Here is a 12,913-nt window from a genome sequence, read left to right on the forward strand (position 1 = left end):
AGGAGCTGGGGCTTTGTTTCACAGGTATTGGGAAACCAGGGAAGATTTTGGATCGAAAAATAACGTGACTAACGTGGGATGGCTTAGAAAGAAATAACCCTCCTATAGGCAGAGGAGACGTGAGCAATCAGCCCATGTGCTCCTTCACTGTAACCTCTTGATGACTTAAACCCCAAACACAAAGCCAACACACACACACACACACACACACACACACACACACACACACACACACACACAAGATGGTCTAGGAGCATGAAGGAAGGAAGTGAAGTAGGAAAACATTTTCCTTGCCCCCCCACCATGGACTCAGAGCTCAGGTTTCACTATTTTGTGTATTAAGCAAGTCAGCTTTCCTTTATCTCTAAGCCATGTACCCTGAGTGTATGTGTGTGTATACATACACACATATGTATTTTCAGCAGTGTGTAAGTTTGTACAAAGTTACATTTTTCATATGTGACTTGTACAAAATTACACAGTGATTTTAATGATTTACGAATTTGTTATAGTGGTTGTGTCCACATTCCTTTTACTATTCTTTCCTTAAATACATAGATCATTGTGGGGACTCCAGCAAGATGTAGGCAAATGAAACCTAGCTGCCTTTGAAGCATCTGAAGACACGGCATCAAGTGCTTTGACTGGAGCAGTGACTGTTCCCTTTCAAGAAGAAACGTGTTCCTCACTTTGCTGCAGTGGTCGTTACTCCCCCTTATTTCCCAGCCCTGAGCCTGTGTGTCAGTGGTGTTTATCATCACAACAGCGTGCTTGTTTTGCTTCTACTTGGTTCCATACATTGCTGTTTGTTCCCTACCTGGCCTCCATGGGCATTTTAGCTTGTGACTCATGGATAAAACCAATTTTGAATTTTCCTGTCTGAAGTTGAATTTTTATAGGTATCTTTTTCTAAGTATTCTAAGACACGCTAAAAGCAGCATTAACTATCCTAAATACTGAACAGCTGAGATCAGGCCAACTCTCGGTTGTAACTCACATATACCACCATTCTTGGCCTGGCAATTCTGTGTATTCATTGACAAAGAGAACCTACCAGATGTTGTTTTCTATTTGACGACAGGCCAAAAGATGCTGTGAAATCATGCCAACATGTGCCAAGTTGTCACCTCAGTATCCCTGTTTATCAGGGACTTCATTGTACAAATCCCTTGTCCACTGTTAAGTCATATTTCCTTGTTCAGATAGATAAAGGCCCATGCCCAGATGAGTGAATTCTTAGGAAGGTGCTATTTTTACCCAATTCCCTAAAAACCACATATAAGTGACAAATATTTCCATAGGATTAATGAATAGGTGTTTCAGTCTCCTCTGTCTGTATTAAATACTAGCTTTTTCTTTCATACTTGGAACTCTGTTGACTATGTGGATGAGAAACATTTTCCATATGTAATGAATCCAAGGACTTTTCAACCTATTCGATTTTGTTACATATATTGGTCACTCTTTTAAGGAATTGTTCCCAGTCTAACCAAGAATCAAATAACCTGAGATTTGGACTCCTTCATTTAGAGTATTTTTATATTTTTGAATAATATACATAGAGAATATTTCTTGATAAGATCAAGACATGATCAAGGGGGACTTCCCTGGTGGCACAGTGGTTAAGAATCCATCTGCCAATGCAGGGGACATGGGTTCGATCCTTGGGCCAGGAAGACTCCGCATGCTATGAAGCAACTAAGCCCGTACTCCACAACTACTGAGCCTGCGCTTTAGAGCCTGCGAGCCACAACTGCTGAAGCCTGCATGCCTAGAGCCCGTGCTCTGCAACAAGAGAAGCCACCGCACTGAGAAGCCTGTGTACCACAATGTAGAGTAGCCCCCGCTCACCGCAACTAGAGAAAGCCCACACACAGTAACAAAGACCCAATGCAGCCAAAAATAAATAAATAAATCTTAGAAAAAAAAGAAAAGAAAAGAAATGGCCAAGGGAATCATGTAGCTTTTAGCCATCCTTGTTTTTGTCATTTGCCAAAAAATTTCCTTAGCTTTATGGAAACCACATAGAAACCAAATGGCTTGATTTTCTTTCCACTTCTCTAGGCAACAAACCAATTTTTTGGTTTCCATGGACACCCAGTTGCTCAACAGTAGTTAGATCTGTAAAAACTGCTATCTGACAGAGTCTGATGGTGACCTACCCATCGACAATGATAATTCGGGCTTGGCCTTCTAAGGGACCCATATGTATGAGATTGCACATGAGCATCTGGGACAGCACCAAGTTATTGTCCCTGGTACTTTTCCAGTTTCTTAGTTTGTTGAAGTTCACAAATCATTATGAATCTTGTCTTGATATCTGGGTAGTCAGAAAGCTCCAAAATAAGGCAGTGGGAATGGTAATAAAACAGGTCTGGTTGAAATACATTTACTTTCCACTTGGTTAAGAAAGAAGCCTCAAATACTGATGGCTATGTTAATTCAGTTAAGAAGTGGTTCTTATTTGGAAATCCTTGTGGGAAGCCCAAAATGTACTTGAAATGAGAAAAGTCATAAAAGTATTTAGTACACATGAAGGATAGCTTTGAATCTGGGCAGTAACTGAAAGTCTGCCCATTCAGGCTGAGCAGAAATATAAGAAAAGACTGAACTGAATAGTCCCGTATCATATACAAATTCTCCAGGGCCTGTTTCCTCCTAACTTAGGATGGAACAAATGACTATTTGAAAAGATCAATCTGGTTTCCAGGTTTTGAAAATTCTGCTCTTTGCTTTTGTCTGCAGTGTGTAAAATTCTCCGTTTCCCAGTTGCCCCAAAATTAACAATTTAAAAACTGAATCTTTCAGATCGTTAATCAGTGTTGGAAATATTGAAAAAGAAAGGCTTTGAAAAAATAGTGGAAATGACACTTAACTGGATACTTCACTTTGCCATAAATATGCAAGACCACTGTAGCTGTGTACTTTCTCTTTTCTTGGTCTCCGTCTCCTCATCTGTAAAGGAAGGGAATGGTTGCTAATATTCCTTCTAGCACTAATGTTCTACTACTCAATGAAAAATCAATTTTAATTTCACATACAATAGAGGTCATGTCATGAGCTTGAGAGATCTAGCTCTTCACAGGAATAAAACTTTCAAGTTCATGGCCACAGGGATTTGAGCTTGTATTTTCCAAAAGAGCCTCTAATCACTTCTGTTTCTCTTTGTACTTTGGAAGTTTTCCATGAATATCATAGAAAATGGATTCCTGAGGAAAGAAAGTGGGTATTCCTCAGAGATTTTCATTTTTGGTTTGCATCTAGGAATTTTAGATAGACAAATAGAAAGGAAATTAAAAAAAAAATTTTTTAAAAGAAGAGATAATAATAGATGGTGGTTGGCTATCAGAAATCAGCCAAAGTTTCATGGGTGTATAATGAACTGATGATTTGAGGTGATATATTTTGTCACTAGTAAATCAGGTATAGGAGAAAGATTTAGGAGAAATGTTATAGAGAAACTTTTAGCTTTACAAACCTAGGGACTGACACATTTACATACCACAGTTCTTTGGCAGCTCCTTTATTATGTGCAAAGTTTCTCATCTCACTAAAGTAACCTGGGCAAATAAAAAGGGAAAGGCATTCCAGGTAGAAGAAACCCCAAGATCAGAGATTGGGAAGTATGAGATAGCACGGTGTGTAAAGGCAGTGCAAAGAGTTTGTTTACTTCTTTTGGAGTATAAAATATAGAGGGACGCTAGATCATTCAGAGTTCAGGTGCAGATAACAGAAACCACTTGAGCAATTTTAAAAGAATTCTGAAACAGAAACCAAATGAAAGGAGTTACTCAAGAGGGTCAAAAGCAGCTATACTGTCAAGTAAGATCAGGGCTGAGGAGTCTCCAGTAGCTTTGACCATTAGGAGGCCTTTGATGTCCTTAGCAAAAATTGGCCAAGAGGTGAACTGGTTCATACTGCAGGGAATAAGGTATGAATGGGAGAGGAGGAAGAGGAAGTGGGGTAATCTGTTTTCTGGGGGCTTGGCTCTGAAGGGAAGGAAAGCTTTATCTGAAGAAAAACACAAAATGGAGGAAGGTTTTGATCTTAAGCTATAAAAACCTTAAACAGGTTTGGACGCAGAAGGGAAGAAGTCGGTAAGAATTGAAGATACAGGAAAGAGACAGATACTAGATACTAGGTGCCCTCAGCTTTGGAGGAGAAAGATCTAGGTGCTAGGAGACAGAGCCGGCCTTAGGTAAGAAGAGAACTATGTGTTTCTCTTACACATGGCAGAGGGGGAAAGCATGGGTGAAGAAGCAGATGTGTTTGTAAATTGGGGAAAAGAAAGAGTAGAAATCACACCTGATATATTATTTTTTTTGATAACATACGAAGCAGATTATCTGCTGAGAGAGGGGAGAATGGAATGGGGGTGAAATAGGTGGAAAAAAAGAGCCAGAAGTGATCAGAATTGCTAAGCAGGATTGATCTTGAAGAAGCAGGGAGGTTTCTGAGGAAAGACTTAAAGTAATATCATAACTGTCGTGACCTTGGGGTCTTCGGTCTTTTACAAGGTAGTGGTGGGTACTAAAAATGATGTTCCTCTTTAAAATGTATTGGTTTTGGAGCTGTCCACCTGCTGATTAGATAAGACTTTCAAATTATCACCATCATCACCTGTTAATCATCTGTTAATATGATCAATCTTCTACTTCTAAGACCATCTTGAGTGCTTCGAATAGGAATGAGGCAAAATGGCAAAAGTGTATCACTGACAAAAGAACGTTCTAAGAACTCACATGTTGAAGTACTCTTCTGTGAATTTCTGGTCATCCAATGGTTAGGACTCAGTGCTCTCACTGTCAGAGCCCCTGTTTTGATCCCTGATTGGGGAACTAAAATCCCACAAGCTGCATGGTGCAGCCAAAAAAATAAAATAAAATAAAATTGGAAGTACTCTTCTGTGACTGAAAGTCATCACTTTAGGTTAAACCTGATAGAAGATTTGAGAAATTTGCCCAACAGATTAAGGATATGAAAAGATGCTCAAAATTATTACTCATCAGGGATATGCAAAATAAAACACAAGGTAATACCACCATACACCTATTAGAATATCCAAAACTGAAAAGACTGAACAAACCAGGTGTTGGCAAGGATCTGGAGCAAATGGAACTCTTATGAACTGCTGATGGGAATGAAAATGGTTCAACCCCTTAGGAAAACAGTTTGGCAGTTTCTTAGAAACATCCACATCCACATCATATGACCACGACATTTCATCCTCAGAATCAAAGACATTTGTGTGTAAGTCTTTGTGTAGACTATCCAAGAGAAATAGAAATGTATGGCTATAAAAAGATACACATAATGTTCAAAGAAGTTTTATTTCTAATAATATTTTTAAAAAAGGAAACAATAAAAATGTCCATCAATGGGGGAATGGATAAATAAATTGTGGTATATCCATACAACGGAATACTACTTGGCAATAAAAGTAAACAAACTATTGATTGAACAACACAGATGAATCTCAAAATAATTATGATGAGTGAAAGCAGTCAGATAAAAGAGAATACATAGTGTATTGTTCCATTCATAAAACAGTCTAAAAATTCCAAACTAACCTATAGCATCAGAAAACAGATCAGAGGTTACCTGGAGATAGGGGTGGGGTCAGGGAAGGCAGGCAGAAGGGATTACAAAAGAGCACAAGAGAACTTTTGTGGGTGATGCATGTGTTCATTATCTTGACTGTGATAATGGTTTCAGAGGTACATTCATAAGTCATAACTTAGCAAGTTGTACACTAAATATGTGCAGATAATTATACTTTAATAAAGCTTTTACAACAAAAGAACTAATGTATATGCTCAAAAGTTGGAGAATGGTTTAATTATGTTATAGAACAGTAAATTTTTTGAATACTGTATCTTTTAAAAACCATGTTTTTGAAGAGTATTTAATATTATCAGAAAATTCTCATAATATTCAGAGACAAGTATAGTTCTGATTGATAATGGTCCATTAACATTTGTTGAATGTTAATGAATGATGTAGTGTTAAATGAAAAAAGCAAGACACAAAAATGCATACATAATTAAATATGATCCCAATTGTGGTAAGTCTGTCTCGTCTCTCATGGCTGAGAGGAAATATCTCAAAATGTTAACACGTTGTCTCTGCGAGGTGGAATGACATATGATTTTTATTTTCCTTCTTATGATTTTGTGGTTTTCCTATAGTTGATCTTCCATTACTTTCACAAGCAGACTAAAACCCAACCAATGCTCTTTGAAAAGATTCTTTCCACACAGGGAACTCACTGTGTGCAAATATTTTTAGATAATACATCAATCTAAATGAGGTACAGGCATCTTTTCCTGCACTTCTTCACAGTAACCTGCTACCAAAGACAGAGGTAGTTTAGTGGAATGGTGACACGCTGGAAAGACTAGCTCCAGCCTGCAGTTAGCTTGTGATGAGACACAGCCTAGAAATGCCTGTTTATAAATATGTTTTATGTGGCCTCAGGTGTTCACTTACCTTTATCACTTCCCTGCTAGCAGTCCCTTGATAAAACCAGGTCAAAGACAGGGAGAATAAATTCCCTGGGCTACCCCCGGTACAGCTCTGTCAGGAAATTTTCTCTGATGAGAAACGGAGAGCAGTTGTGTGTCAAATGTAGATAATTTCTCAGTCTTTTGTCCAATCCATGGTGAGTATGCACTTCTGACTTCTTTCCTCCTTGAGTCAAAAAGACAACTGGGGAGGGTGAGGCCTGTGGGGTGAGAGCCAAGGAGGAGGGCTTGTGAAAGTGAGGGTCAAAGGTGGGGAGGAGTTGGGAGAACGCTCATGCACAAAGATGTGCCTTTATTACTGCCCCCCACATAGGAGGGACATGCGTCCTGTGAGACTTCCATTCTGCTCTTGTGCCCCCATGGAGAGACTCAACGACTGATGCTGTCTGCACCCGAGGCAGTGCTTTGGCAGGAGGGCAGGGCTGGGGCAGAGATATTGGTGAGACCCACAGGAGCCCTCCTACCCGGCTTAGCCAGGACATTGGGACTGTACCTGCAGCCTGAAACATGAGAATTAAAGGGAACGCAGGCTTGAGGCATGCAGGGTTGGAGATGAGGCATACCTGGGGGCAGCTCGAAGGCAAAGAATAATACCTCTTCAAGTTTGCAAAAATGGCCTCCAATAAAACTGCATTGCAAAACATGGGAAAGAAACAGAATGGAAAGAGTAAAAAGTCAGAGAGGAAGATCCTGAAGAATTGATGGTGGAAAAAGACAGAACTGATGTGTAGCGGAGAGGGGTGGGTGGTGTGGTATTTCCTCAAATGGAAGGGAATACAGATGCTGACAATATCGGGAGCCTGAAGAAAACTTAGAGTGTCCAGAGTTAATTGAAACATTTCAAAATTCTCAAACAGCTGGTGCAGAAAATGGAGGTACAAAAAGAAAGTCTTTATCTGGCAGTGAATCTGATGATAGGGAATCAAAGAAAAGAGATGCTGCTGTCAAACCAGGAGGCTTTGTCAGAGGTCTGATCCAGAGTGAATATGTAGCGCCACAGACAGCAGTGGAGAATTAATGTTTCTCATGAAATGGGAAAATTCAGATGAGGTAGACTTGGTGCTTGCAAAAGAAGCAAATATGAAGCGTTCTCAAATTGTAATTGCTTTCTAGGCAGAGACCAACTTGACATTTTTGTCCAGAAAATGAAGCTCAATAATTGTGTGCATTGCCATATATATATAATTACATATATACATAATCTGATGTATATAAACTCTGGGTCTTGGTTTTTTGGTTTATTGGTGTGAAGAAATAACTAAGTTCTAATGAAAATAGTTTCATATGTTTATTTTTGAAATAGTATTAGGGATGTTGGTTTTCTAGGATTTTTTTTTTTGAGTCTATAGCACTGGTAACTTTGAACAAATAAATAAAGCTTTCTTAGTTGCTTCCTTTATCAGAAAAGAACATTTGATACCATGATATGTTACTTCCTCTGCATTAGGGAACAGATTTTCTAAATGTTGGAGGAACTCTCCATCGTCATTACTCAATCAGATTTTGTATTTAACGCATATATGCCTAAGGACCATTCTGGGTTTTTTGTTTATTTGGGTATTTTGTGTGTCTATACATAAAACACATATGTAAATGATTTTCTTTTCCTTTTTTTTTTTTTTTTAAAAACATTTGCCAAAACAAAAATGCCAATTCATAACCATGGATAAGCCCATGTTTCTGGGATGCCGTCACTCTGAGCAACTTAAGAAATAAATCAAGTTAAATGGAAAATGTTCCTGAGGCCTTAAGCTTTCAAATCAGGTAGATGAGTCTGTAATTAATTGGATAATTTAAATACAATGTAAATAACTTACATTGGACAATAAAAGCAGTTGTATCTGAATCCATATTTATAACTACAGTCATATAAGTGGAAGTTTATTTGCAAAACTCCTGACAGGAAAAATTTTATCACCACCAAGAATCTCCCCGTCCAGATGAGAAAACTAGAAAAATCCTAGAGTGCTTTAATTAGCCAAGCAAGACGCAGTTAAATGGACACTTAAATGTTTCTTCTAGTGAACCTCTTCTTTACTAGAAGCTGAAATCCCTGTGCTGTATTAACTAAGAGGACAACGCCTAAGACTGCTCATGGAAACATAATCAGGTGGTTAGAGATGTTGTCAATATAGGACCTGCTAGAATTAAATGGGTGAACAAACTTTTGTAATCAAAACTATTAATCTACATGTCTTTTTTTACCCCCAACCGATTCCTTACATACAGGCTCAATTTTTTCAGTAGCTGGGTTACTGGTTCAGCAGAGCATGGAAAAGAAAAAAAAAATGTGTAGTAATCAGAATATTATCCAACTGTAGATTGTTTACTTTATTGTAAACACTGGTAATCAGTGGTCCATAGCTTTATATTAAAAAAATAAAATGGATATGCAAACTTCCACTTTTGCAAATCATCACTAGCTATAGCATTTTAGCTAATTTCTTCCTTTGTAATTATTTAAAGAGTTATGTTTCATAACGCTTGAAAACGTGTTTCTTCAAATGTCCCTGGGACACACTGTAATCCTTTTGCTATGTGAATAATCTCACCCTTTAATTTATCAGATTGAAAATTTATCTTCAGGTGTTTATCTTAAGTATTCTGTCCTCCTTGACCCAGATTTCCCTAGAATTTTGAGGAGGACCTCTGGTCACTCCATCATAGCTCTTCAGCCTTCTGGAGTTTACCCTTAGCCTCTGTACCTCCTCAAATGATCCTCAGGCTTTAGAGGCTACCATCACTGAGTATGAATTGTGGGAATCCAGTTCCTATTGCCTGCTTAGGGTCAGGCGTGGCAAGTGGAACAGGGAGTAAGGAGAGTCCTCTGTGTAGGAACAAAGTTTTAGGCATCACAGGGAGAATTATATATGCCTTTTCCCCTAGAAACACTGTCATACACATGGATTAAATTCTAGAATAAGATGATGATTGTGTTTAACCACTTATTTGTGGTTGAATAAGATTTAGTGGCTCACTTAGGCACTGAAATTCTTGAAAGCTGGTATATGTGTGTATAGATATGTTATACTCTATTATGCATTTATGTATTATTTCTAAATGAATTTTTAAAACCATTTATTTAAACTGAATCTTGATTAAACAAAACATACTCCCCAACTATGCCTGATAACAGAATTGGCCACATTTAATCTTGAAAGAATGAAATGATATAGGAGTTATATGTTCATAGATATGTTTTTTTAAAAAATCACGTCACCATTGTATAAAATCTGGTCATCAATATGATTTATTCATTTTGCAAATTGCCCCTAGCATTTAGTTGAACAATAGCTGACCCTCTACCACACTACTACAGAATCATTCAATTTTGTATGGGCAATAGTTGTTTCATGAATACTTTAAGTCCTTTCATTATTTAAAAATGTTTTTGTACCCCAAGTGAATTCCACACATTTGTGAATAATTAGCGAAATCCTGAATGTGCTGTTGATTAAAATATGTTTTTAAGACACTCTCAGGATTTTAAGAATGATCATGGTATATATCAGTATTCAAAAATGAGGTATCCATAATTACTTTGAGGAGGAAATCTTTTAAAAGGCTGCAATAAAAGCATTTAGGAACTCTGGAATGAAACCAGAGAAATTTAGGTCTTGAGAATCAATTTTGGAATACATTTAAAATGCCATTTTCAACATTTATGCCCTAAAACTTATTTTTCATCAAGTTTACTAAAGTATGTTTGTCAATAGCTCATTGGTTTTTGTTTTTTTTTTGAAGTATAGTTGATTTACAATGTTGTGTTAGTTTCAGGTGTACAGAAAAGTGAATCAGTTATACATATGTGTATATATATATTCTTTTTCATATTCTTTTCATATAGGTTATTGCAAGATATTGAACATAGTTTCTTGAGCTATACAGTAGGACCTTGTTGTTCACCTGTTTTATATATAGTGGTTTGTATCCACTAATCCCAAACTCCTAATTACTCTCTCCCCTACCCCCTTTCCCCTTTGGTAACCATAAGGTTGTTTTCTATGTCTGTGAGTCTGTTTCTCTTTTGTAAATAAGATCATCTGTATCATATTTTTTAGATTCCACATGTAAGTGATATTATATGATATTTGTCTTTGTCTGGCTTACTTCACTTAGTATGATAATCTCTAGGTCCATCCATGTGGCTGCAAATGGCATTATTTCATATTTTTTTGTGGCTGAATAGTATTCCATTGTGCGTATATGTGTGTATCTTCTTTATCCATTCATCTGTTGATGGACATTTACGTTGCTTCAATGTCTTGGCTATTGTAAATAGTGCTCCTGTGAATATTGGGGTGCATGTATCTTTTCAAATTAGAGTTTTCTCCAGATATATGCCGAGGGGTGGGATTGCTGGATCACATGGTATCTCTATTTTTAGTTTTTTAAGGAACCTCCATACTGTTTTCCATAATGGCTGCACAAATTTACATTCCCACCAATAGTGTATGAGGGTTCCCTTTTCTCCACACCCTCTCCAGCATTTATTTTTTGTGGATTTTTAATGATGGCCATTCTGACCAGTGTGAGGTGATACCTCATTGTAGTTTTGATTTGGATTTCTCTAATAATCAGTGATGTTGAGTATCTTTTCATGTGCCTATTGGCCATTTGTATGTCTTCTTTGGAGAAATGTCTATTTAGGTGTTCTGCCCATTTTCTGATCGGGTTGTTTTTGTTGTTGTTACTGAGTTATATGAGCTGTATAGTTTGGAAATTAAGCCCCTGTGGGTCGCATCGTTTGCAAATATTTTCTCCCAGTCCATAGGCTATCTTTTCGTTTTGTCTATGGTTTCCTTTCCTGTGCAAAAGCTTATAAGTTTGATTAGGTCCCATTTGTTTATTTTTATTTTTATTGCTTTGGGAGACTGACCTAAGAAAACATTGCTATGATTTATGTCAGAGAATGTTTTGCCTATGTTCTCTTCTAGGAGTTTTATGGTGTCTTGTCTTATATTTAAGTCTTTAAGCCATTTTGAGTTTATTTTTGTGTATGGTATGAGGAAGTGTTTTAATTTCATTGATTTACAAGTAGCTGTCCAGTTTCCCCAACATCACTTGCTGAAGACACTGTCTTTTCTCCATTGTACATTCTTGCCTCCTTTGTCAAAGATTAATTGACTGTAGGTGTGTGGGTTTATTTCTGAGCTCTTTATTGTTTCATTGATACATATGTCTGTTTTTGTGCCAATACCCCAGTGTTTTGATTACTGTAGCTTTGTAGTCTTGTCTGAAGTCTGGGAGTGTTATGCCTCCAGCTTTGTTCTTTTTCCTCAGGATTGCTTTGGAAATTATGGGTCTTTGTGATTCCACATAAATTTTAGGGTAATTTGTTCTAGTTCTATGAAAATGTTGTGGGTAATTTGAAAGAAATTGCATTAAACCTGTAGATTGCTTTGGGTAATATGACCATTTTAACAATATTAACTCTTCCAATCCATGAGTACAGGATATTTTGCCATTTCTTTAAATCATATTCAGTTTCCTTTATCAGTGTTTTATAGTTCTCAGCATATAGGTCTTTCACCTCCTTGGTCAGGTTTACTACTAAGTATTTTTTAAATGTGATTTTAAAAGTGATTTTTTTTAAACTTTCCCTTTTTGATATTTCATTGTTAGTGTAAAGAAATGCAACCAATTCCTGCATGCTAATCTTGTATCCTGCTCCCTTGATGAAACTGTTTATCAGTTCTAGTAGCTTTTGTGTAGCGTCTTTAGGGCTTTCTATATATAATATCATGTCATCTACATAAAATGACAATTTTACCTCTTTCCTTTCCATTTGGATACTTTTGTTTCTTTTTCTTGTCTGTTTGCTGTGGCTAGGACTTCCAATACTATGTTGAAGAGAAGTGTTGAACACCCTTGTCTTGTTTCAGATTTTAGCGTGAAGGCTTTCAGCTTTTCACTGTTGAGTATTATATTGGCTGTGGGTTTGTCATAAATAGCGTTTATTATGTTCCCTCTATACCCACTGTGGTAAGATATGTTCCCTCTATACCCACTGTGGTAAGAGTTTTTATCATCTATGGATGTTGAATTTTGAATTTTCCAATGATAAAATCAAAGAGGAAATTAAAAAATACCTTGAGACAAATGACAATGAAAACCAACTATACAAAATCTATGGGATGCAGCAAAAGCAGTCCTAAGATGGAAGTTCATAGCAATAGAATGCTTCCTCAAAAAACAAGAAAAATCCCAAATAAACAACCTAAAAAATTAGAAAAAGAAGAACAAACAAAACCTAAAGTCAACAGAAGGAAGGAAATAATAAAGATCAGAGAGGAAATAAGTAAAATAGAGATTAAAAAACAATAGAAAAAACCCCCAATAAAACCAACATTTGGTTTTTTGAAAGGGTAAATAAAATTGACAAGCCT

General features: G+C 37.0%; 1 pseudogene; it reads left to right on the forward strand.

The window, feature by feature from the left end:
* Window positions 1-7,166: 7,166 nt before the first annotated feature.
* LOC130850875 (chromobox protein homolog 3-like) lies at window positions 7,167-7,683 on the forward strand (annotated as a pseudogene).
* The last annotated feature ends 5,230 nt before the right edge of the window (window positions 7,684-12,913 follow it).

The sequence above is a fragment of the Hippopotamus amphibius genome, chromosome 4 (genome assembly GCF_030028045.1).
Source record: "Hippopotamus amphibius kiboko isolate mHipAmp2 chromosome 4, mHipAmp2.hap2, whole genome shotgun sequence".
NCBI classification, from domain to species: Eukaryota; Metazoa; Chordata; class Mammalia; order Artiodactyla; family Hippopotamidae; genus Hippopotamus; species Hippopotamus amphibius.